At 34.9% G+C, this 19,991-nt stretch overlaps 1 protein-coding gene across 2 annotated transcripts in view; it reads right to left on the bottom strand.

Annotated features, from left to right (window-relative positions):
* CCDC102B (coiled-coil domain containing 102B) overlaps window positions 1–19,991 on the bottom strand; it is a 188,548-nt gene that overhangs the window by 148,948 nt on the left and 19,609 nt on the right. Inside the window, exon 1 of one of the 2 annotated variants that reach the window (XM_027575762.2) lies at window positions 13,585–13,721. The exons of the other annotated variant lie outside the window; for it this stretch is intronic. The gene's annotated coding sequence lies outside the window, so the exon portion shown is untranslated. Of the gene's footprint in view, window positions 1–13,584; window positions 13,722–19,991 lie in introns of those variants that run through there. 2 annotated transcript variants of the gene reach the window in all.

Genomic DNA, 19,991 nt, shown 5'->3' with positions numbered 1-19,991 from the left:
AATACCTATTCTTAAGAGATCAGAAAATATAAAAAGCACAAATAAGACTATTCTCCACAATCCCCATGAACAAATAAGTAATCTTGTTATGTACCATTCACAACATTGCTAGCTAATTACTACAAATGACAAAAAGGTCAGTTATGCTTCCTTTATCATGGTGGGAGATGCAAGATATGCTAACCTGAATGTGTTATCCTGTATGCCTAAAATTTTACTAATGTGGTAGAGTTTTTCCTTCACCCTTGGTAGGGCATGCCCCATAGCAAAGCCATCAACATACTAGTCACTTCTTCCTCAACTAGTGTGATTAGCATTATGTCATTGTTCTAACAGTGGCCCAGGTCCTTTTAGACCTTATCATGACAGAGGATGGAAAAATTAACATAGACCCATGGCAAGACCTATTACAGACCTATGACAAGAGCTATGTTCATTCCAAATGAATGAAAAATGTTTCTGAACCAAAGAACATCAGCAAAAACAGTGGGACAGGCAACTCTGGAGCTCAGAAATTGCAAACTTGCTAAAACTGTCAGAAACTACCTACTGAACTCTGCAAGATAAGCACAGGTTTAGAGCAACCATATACTTTACCAGGAGAAAATCCTCTGAAACAAAGTAATCCTCTGGCTCAAACCAATAAATTAATTTTATTCCTTAAGAAACTATATTGAAAAAAAACTAAACCTAAAACTAGCAGAAAGAAGAAACTAAGATTTGAGCAGAGATAAACATATAGAGAATGAAAAAAAAACAACACAGAGCATCAACAAAACCAGAAGGTTTTTTTTCCTTAAAAGATTAACAAAACTGGAAGTCTTCAAGTAGAATAATGAGAAGGGGAAAGACAAGAATTGTATTGATAAAATAGAAATGAAAGTAGGGACATTTCTACCAATGTTAGAGAAATAAAAAAGAGATTATAACAGAATAGTATGAACAACTGTATGCCAAAAAATAGATAACCTAGATGAAATGGACAGATTCCTAGAAATGTAGAAACCACCAAAACTGACTCAAGAGTGAACGGAAGATCTCATAGACCTGTAACAAGTAAAGAAAAATGAGTAATCTCAAATGTAAAACCCACCACCGGAAGATAGCTTAACTACTGCATCCTAAATAAATAAATAAATAAATTATTAATACCAATCCTTCTGAAACTCTTCCAAAAATAGAATAGGAGGTAAACTTCCTGATTCAATGAGGGCAGCATTATCCTGCTACCAAAACCAAAGACATCACAAGAAAACTACAGACCAATACCCTTTATAAATATGGTTGTAAAAACCCTCCACCAAATTATACAAAATAGAATATAATAGCATATTAATAGGATAATATACCATGAAGAAGTGGGATATATTCCAGGAATGCAAAGGTGTTTCAACATATAAAAATCAATGTAACCCAACACTATAATAGAAGGAAGGGAAAAAACATAGATCATGTCAAAAGATAAAGAAAAAGCATTTTTCAAAATCTGACAACCTGCTGATAGACATACTCAGTAAACCAGAAGCAGAAAGGAATGTCCTCAACATGATAAAAGGTATATATGAAAAACCCACAGCTTATATAAAACTCAATTATGAAACACTGAAACCTTTTTCAACTCTCTAATATATCAAAAAGAAAGGATGCCCACTTTCACATCACTTCTATTTGACATTTTACTGGAAGTCCTAACCAGAGTAATTAGGCAAGAAAAAGATTTAAAGGCATCTAAATTGGATACAAACTATCTCTATTCACAGGTGGAATGATCTCAAAGGTAGAAAACCCTAAAGACTCCATATAAAATCTGTTAGAGCCCATAAACAAATCCTGCAAAATTGTAGATTACAAGAACAACACAAGGATCAGTTGTATTTCTGTACAAACAACAAACAATATGAAAGGATATTTTTAAATAAATTTCAATTACAATACTACCCCAAAGAATAAAATACCTAGTAATAAGTTTACACAAGAAAGTGCAAGTGTTGTACACTGAAAACTGCAAAACATTGCTAAGAGATATGACAAATACATATATACAAATAAATAAAGGCATCCTATTCTTCAAAGATTAGAAGACTTAATATTGTTAAATGGCAATACTTCCCAAAACTCTACTGAATTCAATGCAGGGACTATCAAAATCACAACACCCTTTTCTCGTGGAAATGGAAAATCCAACTTTAAAATTCATATGTGATTGCAAGGTACCCAAACATCCAAATAATCAGGATTATTTCTTTTTCAGGAAAAAGAACAACAAATTGGAGGATGTACACTTCCCAATTTTAAAATTTATTACAAAGCCACCCCTATAAAAACAGTAAGGTGTAAGAATAAACTTATAGATCAATGGAATTAAACTGAGAGTCCAGAAATAAACCTATACATCTATGGCCAAATGATTTTCAACAAGATTGCTAAGACAATTAAATGGAGAAAAAAACAGTCTGTTCAACCAGTGGTGCTGGGATAACTGGATTCCACATGCCACTGAAACTTTACCTCACACCATACACACACACACACAAATACCTTAGAATAGATCAAAGATCTAAATTTGAGAATTAAAACTAAAAAACCTTAGAAATAAACATAGGGACAAATAATTACTTGGATCTTGGCAATGGTTTCTTTTTTAAATTTTTATTTATTTATTTTTATTATTTTAGAGAGAGAGTGGGAACAAGAGGGGGAAGGGAAAAGGGGAGAGGGAGAGAGAGAATCTTAAGTAGGCTCTAAAACCAGCGCAGAGCCCGACACGGGGCTCAACCTCACAACTCTGAGACCATGACCTAAGCCAAAATCAAGAGTCAGACACTTAACCGACTGAGCCAATGAGATTTCTTGATGTGAAATGGCAGTGGTTTCTTGAATGTGACACCAAAAGCACAAGTAACAACAACAAAAATCAATAAATTTAACTTAATCATGATTTAAAACTTTTGCATGCATGAAAGAAAACTAAGAAGAAAATGAAAAGACAGTAAGAGAGAAAACATTTGCAAATCACATATGTGATAATGGCCTAGTATCCAGAATACATAAAGAACCCTTACAAGTCAACAACAAAAAGATAAACAACCCAATTTATAAATATGCAAAGGACTTGAATATACATATCTTCAAAAGAGATATACAGATGGCTAACAAACAGAGGAAAAGATGTTCAGCATCTTAGTCATTATGAAATGCAAATTGAAGCCACAATGCAATATTACTTTATATCCATTAGGATGGCTAAAATAAAAAAGATGTATAATAACGAGTGTTGATGAAGAACATGGAAGAGATAGATCCTAACCTATTGCTAGTATGAATATAAAATGGTGCAGCTGCTTTGGAAAACAGTCTGTTAGTTCCTCAAAATGTTAGACATAGAGTTTCCATGTGACCCAGTGATTGATTCCACTCCTGGCTGTAGATGTAATTGAAATAAAATCTTACATCCACATAAAAACTTGTACTCAAGGGCTTATAACAGTGTTATTCATAATAGCCAAAACATGGGGGGAAAACCCAATGCCCACTGATTGATAATGGTGGTATATCTATACATTGGAATATTATTTGGCAGTGAAAAAGAGAACGGAGTACTGGATATATGCTATAACATTGAGGAATCTTGAAAACGTTATACTAAGTAAAAGAAGCCAGAAAAAGACAACCTATTCTACGATTCCATTTATATGAAATGTGCAAGATGGGATAATATAGAAAGAGAGAAAGTAGATTATTGTTTGTGTACTGTTAAAGCTGAAGGCAAACGGGAAGTGACGGCTAAAGTCTGCAGGGTTCTTTCTTGGGTTTCTTTCATCTTGGGCAACAATAATGTTCTAAAACTGATTGTGATGATGGTTGCACAGCTCTGTGAATATACTGAAGCCACCAAATTATATAAATAGGTGAACTGTAAGTCATGTGAATTATATCTCAATAAAGCTGTTTTATAACAAAATAATAGCCTTTGTGAGAGGCAGCAAGTCTGTCTGTAATCAGAACTCCCTTTAATCCTTATAAACTCCGTAGAATTACTGATATAACTCATCTGCCTTTTTCCCTCCCTCACTGCATGATTTTCTGCTTCTCTGCTTAGTAGTCTCCATTTTTGATTATGCAATCATCGGCAAATTATATTCAGTATAAACCCATAATATAAAAGTACACGTATTCATTTATAAAATATGTTCATGTACTATTGTGCCACTATGTGATGTTATTAAAGTGCTATGAAAATACACGTTTAAAAATACAGTTTTAAAACGTAAATAACTTATTATTCTTTATACTTTTAAATTGTTATGCAATCCACTCACATAGTACGTAAAAATGGTAGAATTCCCAGCATGCACAGCTAGGTTTCCTGTCATCATACTTCCTTGTAATTCTTTTTGGAAGAGAACTGTACTTTTCATAATTTTCTGGTACACTGCTGGCCCACACACCTATATAAAGATGCAAACACATGTGTGTGCACAAAAATTTCCCACTAGAGTAAATTTTTGGCATTTGCCTTCTTTGTTTACCAGGGTACTGGGGGGTGAAAGCCAGGTATTTAGGAACATCTGTCAAACTCATGGAAACAGACTTGAGAGTGAAAGTCCAGTTCTCTAGATGGTTGGTATATGTCATTAAAAAAGGACACATAAAGTATCTTTGTGCTATTATTCAGAATAACCTCTATCAAAATTTAGGATAAGTCAGATGCTAATGATTACTTTTTCACATACCCACCCTGTTTGCCTTATAACTGTCTACAATTCTTCAAAATTCTGGCACAAGGTCTTCTCAGTTCTTGTTTGTTCTGGTGTTTAAGTTTTCCCCTTTTTCATCTTTGCAGTGATAAATTTGGAAAGGATGCATTGAAAGCTATTAGAAATTATTTTGACCAAAAGTCTTAACTATTTCTTTTTTTTTTTTTTAAGATTTTACTTATTTATTTGACAGAGAGAGACACAGCGAGAGAGGGAACACAAGCAGGGGGAGTGGGAGAGGGAGAAGCAGGCTTCCTGTGGAGCAGGGAGCCCAATGTGGGGCTTGATCCCAGGATCCTGGGACCATGACCTGAGCCGAAGGCAGACGCTTAACGACTGAGCCACCCAGGCGCCCTGGGTCTTAACTATTTCTTTATAGTTACACTCCCCCAACTCTGTGAATTCCTTCAGAGCAGTTCCCATGCCTTATTCAGCTTTTAGCCTTAGTTTCCAGCACACTGGTGATAAGTACCAGGTTTACAGTAAACACTATGATTTGTTCAATTAGTGATACATCACGAATTTGGATAGGGTTTTTTTGGTAACATAAACATATCTTAATTGAATGACTTTGGGGAAAGTTTCACAAATCACTGTGCGTTGGTCTTTTTTGGTTTTTTACTTACTTTTTTAAAAGGATTTGGCCTGATAATATCCAAAATTCTGTTCATCTCTGACCTGGTCACACCTGGTGAGATAGCCAACTAAAATGGCACATCTCAGACCAAATGACTACAGCTACTCAACTATAAATACAAGATTCTCAGAGATAAAGGAAGGCATTCTTGGCAATCAGATTCATACAAAATTGGTAGATACTCAGCATGAACTCATCAAGAGTAAATTGTTGATGAAAATGAAATGACAAAACTTAGATAAAACTAGATGATGTTTGATTTAGTATATTGATCAAGAAAATCCCTTTGCTGGCAAATAACCTTGGACCCAGTAACCTGTAACTTTTGTCATTAATTAAAAGAAATATGCTAAGACAGGCATAATGGGAGAGAAAAATGTCAATTATCTCAAGATCCCCAAGTACATCAAACTATCATAAAGTTGTGTTTCTACTATTAGATTGTAGATGCAAACACCTTGAGTTATATCTCTCACTTCCTTGCCAGAAAGAGCTACCTCTCTTGTTCAACTTTTGGATCAGTGGTTTAATTAGTACCCTCATACAAGCCCTATCATTTCTAGTTTCTAATCTACTAAATCTAACATGCCAGCAAATGTAACTTAGTAACTAGAATTTTACTTTAGAAAATCAAAGAAACATTTCCATTTAATTCATTGCAATATACTTATTAACCTTAAACCTTTATTTTGCCCCCTTGATAATCAAACAATTGTGTAACTCTGTTTGACGTATTTAGGAAACTGTTCATATTTTTTGTTTGTTTTTTTATAGTCCAGGCAAGGAACTCTTAGAGTTACTCTTAAATCTGTTTGAGGCACATCACATTGAGTCTTTTGGTTTGGATAGTATATCACTTCTATTAACTTTAAAATTCTGTATATCATGAAACATTTTTGTCTTTCTGGCAGCATAATGATCTAAATACCCCTTAAAACTCTATACTAATGATAAGATTTTAAATAGCTGGTATAAAACAGAAATGATGTTTTGCTGAACTGTAAAGATTATTAAGAAATAGTATGCCAAATATAAAGTGAAATTAAGAAATCAAGGAGGAAGAGTACTAAAGTCAACCTTCATTGTAAGAGTATTTTCCTAAATTCAGGAACCTTGCACCTCCATTTTGAGGACATCTTAGGGCACAGGAGAAGGGAAAGCCTAGAACCAACAGCATAGATCCTCACATTGAACTAGAACTCCAAATAATTTTCACCTCAGCATAAAAGTAAATGATGAGTTAGCTTGCTATGTGGAATGTAAATGATCAATTAATATCTGCCTGTCTTGAGCTTGTCTCAAATGTTAAAGGTAAAATATTCCTGAAAATATGGAAATATAAGCTGGACCTCTATGAGTCTGCAGATCAACTTCCATGACCTGATTAATCTTAAAATTCTCAGCAAATTTATTTTAAAATGGTTCTGAATTGAAAGTACTCCCAAGACCTCAAAAATTCTCCCAGATGAAGTCCCCCTATAAGTGATCTTCACATAAACATATATACACACATACACACACATACACACAACACAGCACAGCAAATATATGAGTACATGTGACATGATAAGTGAAACCAGGAAGAAAAAATAGAGTACATTAAAAACTAGAAAGACTTCAAGTATTAGAATTGCACAGACCAAAAACAAAGTAAGTTCAATGTGTGTCATCGTTCTAAAAGTATAAACAAATTCCAGGTTATGAAAGTTGTCCAAGTAGTTCTTAAATAAACAAAGCAACATTCTCAATATAAAAATTGAATGATTAAAAATTTTAAAATTCACTGGAAGTGGCTAACCAGTAGATAACCAAGCTAAGGTGATTAACCAGCAATTAGACCAAGCTGAAGTGACTATTAGTGAACTTAAAAATAGAAGCAAAAGGAAAATCTAGAACACACTCCAGAAATAAAAGATTTGGAGAATATGAAATAGAGATTATAGAATATGAAGGATCATGTGGAGATAGAAAAATACATCTAATCATTGTTCCAGAATGAGAACACAAAAAGGATGGGGGAAAAGAAATAATCAGCTATATTACAATAGAATTAGAATATCATTATTCTGTGTATCACTAATTAAGAAGGAATCCAGGATATAGTCATCAATGGCTACCCACATCACATCACACAGAGAGAGCCATCCAGTTATTATATCTTCTAATGGAAGTATCCAACATTTCTTGAATAGAAGTTTTGGACACATTGCCAAAATCAAATCAAACCTCAAAATATAGCTTTAGTTTATAAGAAATGCAGGGAAGAAAATGAAATTCTACATGTGTTTACATCAGTAAATAAATTTCAAAGAAAAAAGAACAGGGATTTATAGATTAAGAGATTTAAAATAGGTATCAACCAAATGCAATGTAAGGGTCATATCTAGATCTAATTCTAAAGAAAAATACAAAAGAAGTTCATATAACATTAAAAATTGGCACTATTTAGCAAAATTAAATATACCTTTTACTATTTCATGCAATAGCAATACCCCTTGTAGAAATACATACCAAAGATAAACTGGTGAACATACAAAAGGACTGATACACAATACCATTAATTGCAAGAAGAACTGAGAAAGCATAGATTGGAAATAGCACAAATATTTGTCAATATTTGAATGAATAAGCAGGAGCGTATTAACACAACAAAATACTGTCCAGTTATAAAAATGAATGAAGAGATTTCTGTTATATGACCATAAAGTGATGTCTAGAATATAGTATTAAAAAGAACAAAAGGATGAAAGGTATAGCATAGAGATTATCATCAGTGGTACTATAATAGCTTGTGGTGACAGACGGTAGCTATACATGCCATGAGCACAGCATAACATACAGACTTGAAGACCCGAAACTAACGTAACATTGTGCGTCAATACACTTAAAAATACAATATGCTACGATGTACCTAGGAAAGACATGAAGATACACATATGTTTAATATATCACATACATATATTTCATATATGACATATTAAAAGTAAATGGATGAACTATAAAATTAAGTGACAACAATTGGGGTTATTGGGTGGAGAGAATAAGCCAGAAGTGAAATTTCTTTCAGTGTATCTTGCTTAGTATATTCAACTTTGGGATCATGCAGAATTAAATTGAAAAGCAATCAATCTCTAAACTTCAAAATAAAGAAACAAATGAACTTACACATATATCCAGTTAGTGGCATAACCATGCAGTGATTAAATATCTCAAGTTATTTAAATCATGATAATTTGACCAAAAAAAAAAAAAAACAAAACCCTGCAAACAAATTTAAACTATTTTCAGCAATCATCTTCTTGGTGGAGGTGTTGGTATTGTTATTCTGAGACTGTTGTGTGTATATTGTGGATAAAAGAAGTGAGAAAGTATGTGAGCTGTGATCTGCTCCTGTTATAATTCCTGGGGTCTTCAAGAACTAGGGTTTGCGGGCGCCTGGGTGGCTCAGATGGTTAAGCGTCTGCCTTCGGCTCAGGTCATGATCCCAGGGTCCTGGGATCAAGTCCCGCATCGGGCTCCCTGCTCCTTGGGAGCCTTCCTCTCCCTCTGCCTCTCTCTCTCTCCTTCATGAATAAATAAATAAAATCTTTAAAAAAAAAAAAAAGAACTAGGGTTTGCAACACAGGAGAAAAGAGACATGGATGGAAGACAGAAGAAGTTAGTAAAAACTCCTAGTTCTAGCTGTTAATGAAAGTATCAGTGAGAATTCATTCTGCATTTTATACAAGTATATATACATTTGTATAATATATATAAATTATAAATATAACCACATAAAAGGGATATATAAAACTATATACTTTATAAATACAGTTTATATGTATATGTAAGATAAATATATGTATTTATCTTAACTTTGTTGAATGACAGAGCCTAGGAATAATGGCAAGAACTTCCCATTCAAAGGAATTACATTTAAAAAATGGCACAATGTAAGCATCAGTAAAAATAACTTCAATGTTGCCTTTTGGAGGATGCCAGCAAATCACCTGCCTAATTTTAAATTGTATTGTATTTTTATGGTCCCTTTATCAGATTTTCAAACTAATAATGTTATGATCACTTCTATTTGGCCATTTAACAAATAATAAGTACCACTTAAAGACAAGGTGCTCATTTTTGCAAACATGTTTTTTCTCTTAAACACAAGCAAAATTCCAGTCATGGGCAAAATTCATGCCTGAATTGATAGATATGGTATTTGACTAGAATAACTGTGGTATTATTACTGTTTTTATTGTTCAAAGAAGGGAATGGGTGTTTGGAGAAGATAATACTTAGTCAAAACTCGGTGCTAATGTGAAAATCAGTCATGCCATCTTAGTTTTCCACTCAAATTATCTTAATACCAGTCAACAACAAAGATGTTTGTATTTCTGACAACTATCTTTAAAGTGAGAAAAAGTTTTTACATCTCTCAAAATCTTCACCCTTAATGATAGCCAATATATAATATGCTTAACATTTTTATACACTAGAAAAATATAGTTTTATTAGTGACAATTATATCCAATTTTAAGAAATAAAATTATTTCAAGCAAAGCTGCTGAAAAGTAATCATACTTTTATATGAATTTATTATTAAATTTATATTAGGATGTATGTAGCAAAAGTTTCTAGTCACTTAATTTTTTACAAGTTCCAATAGATACATTTATATAAAAACAGTATGGAAAAAATTGGAATACAGAAGATTAATTTTGAAAACTTATTTTGGGTACATTTTATCTGCTCTTTACCACATATGAAGTGAACTAACTTCTTGGATACTATAGGACATATCAAATTAACCTTCCCTTTCTCCCTGGCTCCTCTCCAGTATTACTAGTGTTTCACTCAGTCTCATTCTTATAACTTTTGGAGTGTAAATTATTTACAGCTGTAGACATCCTCCAACACTGAAGGCAATGACCAGGTTCAAAATTTAAGAGAGAAACTCAATTTGATTCCTTTGCCTTGATGTTTCTTTCTAGTTGTGAAGAGATCACTTCCAAAAACAAACAAACAAAAAAACCTGTATTACTCTGGAAGAAGTTCTTATAGCTAATGACATAGTTTTTGAGTGTATGCTGGTATTGATTTAGTCCTTTCCTTCACTTTGTAATTTTTGTTTTAGAATCCACCTTTCATGGTCCATGTCCCAGGAATCAGAACCCTGTCAACATTCAATTGCCCTTTTTCCACTTACCAAAAATCTTTAACTCCCTTTTCCAGACTCATACCAGTTTGGTCTCTCTCTTAAATTTTTCTTATGTATTTTGCATCTCTTTTGTATTCTTTCTTTCAGAAATTTTTCTGTTAAACTATCGGCTCTCTGGGAATGTGTACCAGCTAGTTCTCCCAAAGAAAATATGAAACCTATTCTTTTAATTAGTCTGTTTAGAATGACCAAGAAAAATCTGGCTATACTCCACTGTTAACATTCCTTCTTTCCTTGGACTAGACAAATTATTTCTAAATCTGAATTTCCAAATATACATAAAATTAATACTTTATTTAAACCATTTTTAAGAGACAGTATATCTCAACAAATAATAAATGACTTGCTAAATAGTTTTGCTTTATTTTACCAAATTAAGAACAAAATTGCTCAAGTTTCTTAGCCATCCAGATTTTACCCATGCCTGTAAAGTACAAAGCAAAATGGAAAGTTGGCCATAATGCATATAGAGAGAGCCAAACCAAACAGTTCAGGTCAAAAAGTAAAATTTTTACCCATTGCTTAAATATTAGGAGTTATTCACAGCTGCATATAATTTGTACTCTACAAATTCTAAGAATATGGTGCTGAGTATTATAGTTTTGTCCTAATTATCTGGTCTGGCTGCTGATCCTGACCAGCTTTTCAGGCGTATTTCAAAGTTTGCATTTCACCTTGTGCTGGCAACAAAAAATAGCAAAATAAATCTATTTGAGTGAACAAATCTTCATTCTGCTGAATGGTATTAGATTGTGTACAAGGCCCTGGTGAGCTGTGACTGATAGTCAAGTCAATGTGTTCAAATTTGCAGTCAAGAACTCTTGGATCGTTGGCTGAAACCATGGGGAAATAATTTGATTCTGCTCATTACGTTTGATTGTATTTTGCTCCATTAATCTCTAACCTTGCAAATCAAAACAACTACATGGTAAAACAATAATTCTACAACATTATAAAACAGAACAGGCCTGTATCTTAAGAGACTCTGACCAGACATTTAAGAACTAAACATCTTGGAAACTCCTATTTCAAAATGATATGTGTGTTTATATTTCAGACTAAAAACCTGTTTGTGCAGAAATGTAAATTTTCCACTTTTTTATGATTTCAGTTCAACTTCTGGGTGACCTCAATTTTGACCCCTATTTCCACTGAAGGCAGAGGTTCTGATTTTTCCCAGTTCAAGGTAACAGCCACTTTCCAATTGAAAATTTATTCTGTTGGTAGATACCCAATTTTATTCACGGCCACATGGCTACAGAGCCCCAAAGCCCACATTCCTCTGACAACACCAGTCGTTCTGCAAAGAAAGTGCTCCCATCACCCCTGTTTTATAAGCTCGCCCCATATGACACAAGCATTAAAAAAAAATGTATTCAAGATTTCTCCACGCCTCCTTCTCCTTTACTTTTTTATATAAGTTTAGCTCCCAGGGAGCAAGAGGTAAAGAGGTGGTCAGAAAGGGCATGTGACTTGCATTTATCTGGATGGAGAGGTGAACACCTAACCCCTGAGCCATCTTTAATCATTACTATCTTGTGCCCTGACTTACTACATCTCTGATGACTTTAGGTGCTTAGAAGTGGCTCCTGTCCAGGTATCAGTAGTCCCATCCTGACTTGTCACACATTCTGACTCAAGGTGTCTTCTAAAGACTTCTTCCCTTTACAAGGCTTGGGGACTCTTGGCTACTTTGACTACACCACCTTGGGGTATATCAAATTCTGTAAGACTAACTTCAGGCCCATTTGCCAAAACACCATCCCTCAGTGATTTATAATTTAAACAGATACTATCTTTTCCTTCTTGCAATCTGGAAGGCCAGGCACAAAAATCCCCAACCTGTGAATCCCCCAAATCTATCAATTTCCTACCCCGGTTTCTTAACCTACCAGCACTGATGCCAATTAGGTCCCTTCAGAACCATCCCTTCTAACCTACTGACTAAACTTTTCTTTCATTCATGGTAAAACAGTAAGTATTGTACAATATCAGATATTTTTCCTTTGGTAGTGTAAAACTATGTTCAGTACTCTGGGCTTGGCTCTTAATTTTTAAAACTGGGCTTTTTAAAATCACAGAAAATCCTTTCTGCTTTCTACAAAGCCTGGCTCTTATGAATCAAAATATATTTGGTTTTCCAAATGTAAACTTTTCACTTGAGAAAAACCTTACAGAATTACATAGACTTCCTTATGAAATAATTATTGGCCATCACTTTAAAAGCAAGGTACACAGAAAGGAATTAATTCTAAGTAGTAGGGGAAATATTGAGGGGAAAGGAATTACCAAAAGGCTTCCAGGTTTTGTTGGGCAGAATATGATTTAGTTTGATTTTTGCAACTGGTTGAACTATTAGCCACAATTCTTCCCTTTTCTAAAGTAGGAGTACTCATCGCCAACACTGTGCTGTCCTCATAGAGGCAGAGTACACTTCTCCAATTTCCTGCCTTGGTCTTCACCATGCAACTTACTTTGTCCAGTGGAATATGGGAAGCAGTAGCATTCTGCCAGTTCTAAGCTTCAGAAGTATGAGTTATTTTTCTTGAGCTTCTGTTCCTGTCAAGGTAAGGGCTTTCCCTAGACAGCTGCTGCAACTGGAGATTAGATCCCAGAATTACTCCTCTGGGTAAAATAATCAGACAGTCGTTCAAAGGAGTATTCAGAGGAACCACTATACTCAACTGGCCAAATCTTCCATTAAATGCAGAAATGTTCTTTTGAAAATTCCAAGCAAGTTATCATGGTCTTTGCTTTCAACCTAGTCCATATTCTCACCTGTTCTCACCTGGACTAATGCAATAGCCTCGTCTGACACTTGCTTTTATCACCATTTACCCCTTTCTAATCTGTTCCTCATGCTAATATGTTCAATGAAAATATAACATCATTGCTCCACAGCTTAAAATACGTCAATGCTTTCCCATTTGCTTTAGGAGGAGAAAGACCAAACTGTTCAACATATTCTATGGGGACCAGCATAATCTCACCTTCAGCCTCAGTTCTTGATCTCAGCCACGTTTCATGCCACTGTAGCCACAACTCCTGCCAGTTCCTGGAACAGACCTTGCCTCTTTCTGACTCACAGGCTTCACTGACCACTAGCCACAGTCTTCTTACCTATTGGCCAGTGAGTTCCTCGATCCCATCCTCAGAGTCTGCATTCTGATGCCAACTCCTTAGTCTGGGTTTCTATTGAAAAGAGTCTGAGACAAAAGTTTGGGGAGAGTTAGGTTATCTGGAGATAATTCTAGGAGCAAGCAGAGGGGCAGAGTGAGGGGGGAAATAGGATGTGCTATGGACTAAATTCATCCCTCAAAAAAATCACATGTGGAAGCCCTAACCCCCAGTGTAATAACATTTGGAAAAGGAGGTAATTGGATTCAGATGATATCATGAAGGTGGGACCCTTATGATGGGGATTAGTGCCCTTATAAGAAAGACACCAGGAACTTGCTTCCTCTCTCCAACCTGTAAGGACATGGCAAGAAGGCAGCAACATGCAAGCCAGAATGAGGGTCCTCACTGGGGAAATGAATCAGCCTGCACCTTTATTTATGCACTTTCCAGCCTTTAAGAACTGTGAAAACTAAATGCTTGTGTAAGTCACTACTGAGTTGACTAATACAGGGTGCTGTCAAATTTTTAATTATTGAAAATCTGGTAGGTTTTTATACGAATGCATTTATCAATATTTTCTTTTTGATTGGAGATTTTATTTTTCTATTTTTTTAATTTTTTAAAGACTTATCTATTTGAGAGAGAAAGAGCGTGAGCAGGGGGAAGGGAAGAGGGAAAGAATCTCAAGCAGACTCCCTGCACAGCTCAGCATGGAGCCCAATGCAGGGTGATCCCATGATCTTAAGATCATGACCTGAGCTGAAATCAAGAATCAGACACTTAACTGACTGAGTCATCCAGGTGCCCCTTGATTGGAGATTTCAAATGTCTTGTTTAAGAAATCCTACCTTGGGGTGCAGATATGTTATCTATCTACTAAATGTTTTTAGCTTGTTTTTTTGTTTTGTTTTGTTTTGTTTTTGTTTTTTTGGTTTGGCTTTTTGATGAATGCCTGTAATCTACCTGGAATTTTTTTTAAGCTGTGAGATAAGAGCCCAATTTCATTTTTTCCCCTTAGTGGGTATTGAACTCACTATGGTACGAAACCCAACAAATTCATTTACATACTGCTCCACAGTAATCTAGTTATAATGTAGGCCTTACCAGGTTGTTCTCTTGTTTAAAAACCTTCAGTGATTCTCCATTACTTGTCAAGTAAAGCCCAAGCTCCTCGACATCTCACATAAAGTTGATTTTAGTGACAGCTCCCACCATATTCTTCCAATTACTTATGCTCTAAGGACACTTAATTACTTAATATCCCAAATGGAACACATATTCTTTTCTCAGTGAACTTATCCTTGACTCATCTTCATTTCTAACCTAGTTTGTCTCATGTGTGTTATTCTCTGTGTGATATTAACACACATCAAACTTTGTACACCTTTGCCTTTGATTAATTCTCTCCTCACCCTAACACACCTTACATCCACTTCTGTGTGTATGAAAAACATACTTATCAAGTCCATCTTTAAATTTTATGTAATCTCTCTTTATCTCAATTAAAATTATGCCTTTTTAATCACCTCTATTGCATGTTATGGTATTATAATATAATATTCATTATAACATTATAACCTTTGTGCATAAAGATGCACAAAGATGTGCATCTTTATGCACGTCTCCCTCTTATGCTTGAAAGCTACTTGAGAATGATAACATGCTCTCTCTCATGTTCATCGCATATTAATACAATGAATATAAATTAAATTAAGCCAGAAATGAATGTTAATATACATAGTTCTATTCCTTGACCCTAAGAGTACAAATAATATGACATTTTTAGGCAGGAAAAATAAACTGTTTAAACATATTTACGTTGCATTTAATAAAAACACCAAACCTCCCTTCTTTGAACTCTTATGTTTTTGCTTTCTGTCAGCTAAGTTCTTTCATTCATACTTTTATTTAGTAGCTACCTGCCAAATAATTTACAGTGTCCAAAGGAGTGTCAGCAGTAATGAAAGAGAATATAAGACCAGTAAGATATTCAGTTTCTTGACTCTGGACAAGAGACAAAGAATAATGCCATGATTGTATATGTTTAGGTATAGGAAGACTATCTTAAGTGGTATTCACTAGCTGCTCTTCCTTTCTGGAAAAGGGAGCAATGAGTTTGGCAAGACCAAAAGTGAATTCTCTAGCTGAATAACCTCTGTAAAAAGCTGTCATCAGGGGAACAATTAAGGTCCCTGTGATAATAAAACCCATCTTTGCTGGTTTAAGAATAGTCCTTGAAGCAGGAAATTGGGCCCATGGCCCTATCGGACAATGGAAAATCAACAACTTCATTCTTTAAAGTCTTTCTTCTCAGATTATAAACCACTGTAGAAGCCCAATAAAGAATGGATTTGTAATGCTATCAATGTGATTATCAGTTGTAAAAAATTAGCCTGATAGTTTAAATTGCATACAGATTTTAATTAGCAAAGTATAAGAAGATTCAGAAAGATGTCAATCTCCCAAAATCAGTGCTTATATAAGTACCACCATTTTAATTTTGGTTTATTCTTAAAATTATAGACGAGTATAATAATGACAACTTGAAATCTCAATTTCAATTCTCAACTCAATATACTAGGATAAATAATGATTTTAAAGATGCTTGCACATCTTTTACTGTAATTAATTCTCTTTATTAAAATGTATTTTGTGAGAGTAAACTTGAATACATTTAACATTAATTTTGTTCACTTTGTTGAGAATTTTAAATGACTGTAAACAACTATTACATTATTCTTTGTAAATCTTATACAAAGCTTAGAATGACCTTTTCAGAGCCTTACTAAAATCTTTTAATACATTAATACAACATTGTGAGTATATCCATCGTCACTGAATTGTACACTTGAAAATGGTTAAAATGGTGAAATTAATGATAAGTGTATTTTTCCATGATAAAAAAAAATATATTCTGCTCCTTGGATGATGGATTACTCTTCTTAATTCTTTTGTAAATACTGCTGTAATGGTTTAATAATTCTCTCTTCTCTCTTCTTCTAGCACTCTAATTAGCCATTACTCCATGCTTCATACCTCCTTTACTCTCTTCAGGATTTTTTACCTTCTTAGGATTATGTGTACATGGTTCTGAGTTCTGAGTTCACCAATTCTTTTTTCAACTGTGTCTAATCTGCTATTCAACCTGTTCACTGAGTTTTTATTTCAACAGTTATTTAATTTTCATTTTTTAGAGTTCTAACTAAATGTTCTTTTTCAAACTTATCTGCTCAAATCCCTCACTGTATAACTACAATTTTAAATGCACCCTTTATGACTTTAAATACTTTATACACATTTTTCTTGTATTGTGTATTTGACAGTTCCAACACCTAGAGTTCTCTTGTGATTAAGTCTGTATTTCCTGTTACTGTTGAATGCATGACTTATCTCATTGATTTTTCAGAGCCTAGCTCCTGTTAACTGTCTTGGCCTACATCAAGGACCCACTCAGCTGTGCATGTACACGTGTATGTGTATGCATGTGTTTCCAGCACAAAGTGCCCCACAACAACAACAAAGGAATTCTATTAGTAAGGAAGAGGAGAATTGTCTCTGTCACAATGTTCCTGAAAAACTCCACACTACTTAAGGTTTCTGAGTACCTGCATATGTTCTTCAACCATCTGGAATATACTTCTCCACATGCTTCATATGGATAAGTCTCACTTTTACCTCCCAGGTCCATCAGAGGCATATCCTCCAGAAAGCCTTTCCTGATATCCCAACCACTCTTCCAAAGTACTGCTGAGCACGTCGTACCTACTTTTATAAAAAGGCTTATTTTGGGGGCGCCTGGGTGGCTCAGTCGGTTAAACGGCTGCCTTCAGCTCAGGTCATGATCCTGGGGTCCTGGAATCGAGCCCTGTATTGGGCTCCCTACTCAGTGGGGAGTCTGCTTCTCCCTCTCCCTCTGCCGCTCTCTCGCGCTCTCTCTCTCTCAAATAAATGAATAAAACCTTTTTTAAAAAGGCTTACTTTTTAAAAAAAGGTTTATTTCCTTGTATAATTTTGCTTTTTGTATTCTAACTCCCTCACTAAACCACAGAATCCCTGAACATATATACTGTCTTTTTTTCCTGATTCACTGCCTGTATCTCAGTGTTAGGTATTCAATAAATGTTCACTGAGTAAAAGACTGAATAAAATGAAAATCTGGGAAGTTGAAAAATGAATTTTTCTACTGGGATCTTTGATAACTGTGCTAGATATTTCCCCCTCTCCCTTCCTTGTCTCCATTCTACCTGCTCTGTGCCCCAGGAACCTGAAATTTATGGACTACATCAAACTCACTTGCTCTCTGGCTTGCTGCTGGGGTCATTCAATGACAAGCATGAGTGGAAGCTGGGAAGTCAGACACCATTTATGTCACCAGTTTCCACTGCTGGAGTCACCACATGTTGGCTATGTGACCTTCCACCAATGACCACAGCTCCTTTCACGAAGTCTTCTCCACTAAGTTATTTTTCTTTAGTTTCTGTGTAAGCCCTCCCCCTCCTCCATCTGAGCTATGAGTGGGAATGCCACTCCGCTGTGGCTCATTCCAGAATCTCACATTATCTCTTCTTGAGGACATTATACCTTGCCAAAACCTTTGCAATATTCCCTTTAAACTCCTCAAATTACCCAATTTGAAGACTGCTGGCACTTGACTGATAACAATAAAAGACACTGCAGAATTGATACTGATTTGGGGGGGGAAGCTAGCATAGCTTATGAAAGACAACATAATCTAAGAATTTTTAGAATGTAGTAGATAAAATTTAAATAAAATGTTCAAAACAACCAGGATGAATCTGGAGGACATTATGCTAAGTGACATAAGCCAGTGATGGAAGAACAAGTACTGCATGATCCTACTTAAATGAGGTGTCTAAAATAGTCAAACTCAGAGAAGCAAAGAATAGAATGGCAGTTTCCAGGGGGTGGGGGCTGGAAGAAGTGGGGAGTTGCTGTTCAATGGACATAGTTGCAGTTATGCAAGATGAATGAGCTCTAAAGATCGGTTGTACAACATAGTGACTATAGTTGGCAATACAGTATTGTGTACTCCAAAATTTGTTAAGAGGTCAGATCTCCTGTTAAGTGTCCTTACCAACCAACCAAGCAGCCAACAAATTGAGGGGGGCAGGGGGAGAAAGACACAAGGAAACTGGGAGGTAAGGATAGTTTATTACTCTGATCATGGTGAGGGTATCATGGGCATTTGCATATGTCCAAACTCATCAAATTGTGTACATTAAATATGTTCAGTTATTTTCAATGCATCAATTATTCTGCAGTAAAGCTGACAGAAATTATTTAAGGTTTAACTTTAAGGAAGAATCCAATATAACAGTAACTGATTTAAAAAAAAAAAACTGAAAACCTTGTAATGGTATAGATTTTACGGGGCTAAATAGAAAAAATAAGCAGCTAATTTAAGGGCTAATAATCGTAGGACTGGAATCTAAAACCAAAAACTCAGAAAAAGACTTTCAGAAGTAAATTTCTGCCTACAGAAGTAAAAGTTTCAAGATTGCATTTTTCTTAAGATCAAAGAAGATATTGAGCTATTGCTCCTTCTGGAGCCATACCATCACCGTTCCATAGTAATTGTATGACCAGGGACTTTGTCATTCCTTTGTGTAATCCCAGTATGGTTTGGATTAGAAAAGAAGCATATCACATTGTGTAAGATTCTTTTCTGAGAAAAAAGTTAATCTTCCGACAGCCCTTTGAAATTTCACTTTGATAGAACAGGATTCCCAGATGAAAACACTTAAAGCATCTTTTTAGTCACTTCTTAAATGTCTTATCACCTCTTCAGATGGTCAATTATACTCAGAAATAGTTAAAGTAAGGGTAATTCTAAGGGCTCAGAAATTATACAAAGTTCAGTTCTTTTGAAAGAAGCTCTTAGTATGGTAGTAATATAATAAATATAATAAAAAAGACAGACTGGTTTCCAAGCATACATCTGGACTCCATTTCTAAGGATTAGGACAAGATGTCATACGTCGTATATATTTTTTTTTAATTTGCTGTAAGTTAGTGAAAACATTAAAGGTCTACTCTGTCCTGTGTCAGCTGATGTGACGGCATAAATAATATGACTGAGTATATGATGCAAACACAGAGGAATTGTCTTAGCATTTTAAGAGAGCCCGTTAAGTGGCATGCCTCATCCCTACCTGTGTACTGAATAAAAATTATGCTAGGAATAAGGCCTTTGGGGAACAAAACATCATCTTTTTATTCATAAAAGTAAGTGGTAGGAGATAGCACACAGTAGGGG

The sequence above is a fragment of the Zalophus californianus genome, chromosome 14 (genome assembly GCF_009762305.2).
Source record: "Zalophus californianus isolate mZalCal1 chromosome 14, mZalCal1.pri.v2, whole genome shotgun sequence".
Classification (NCBI taxonomy): domain Eukaryota; kingdom Metazoa; phylum Chordata; class Mammalia; order Carnivora; family Otariidae; genus Zalophus; species Zalophus californianus.
Note: the sequence above shows the minus strand (reverse complement) of the source record. Positions and strands in the feature narration are given on the sequence as shown.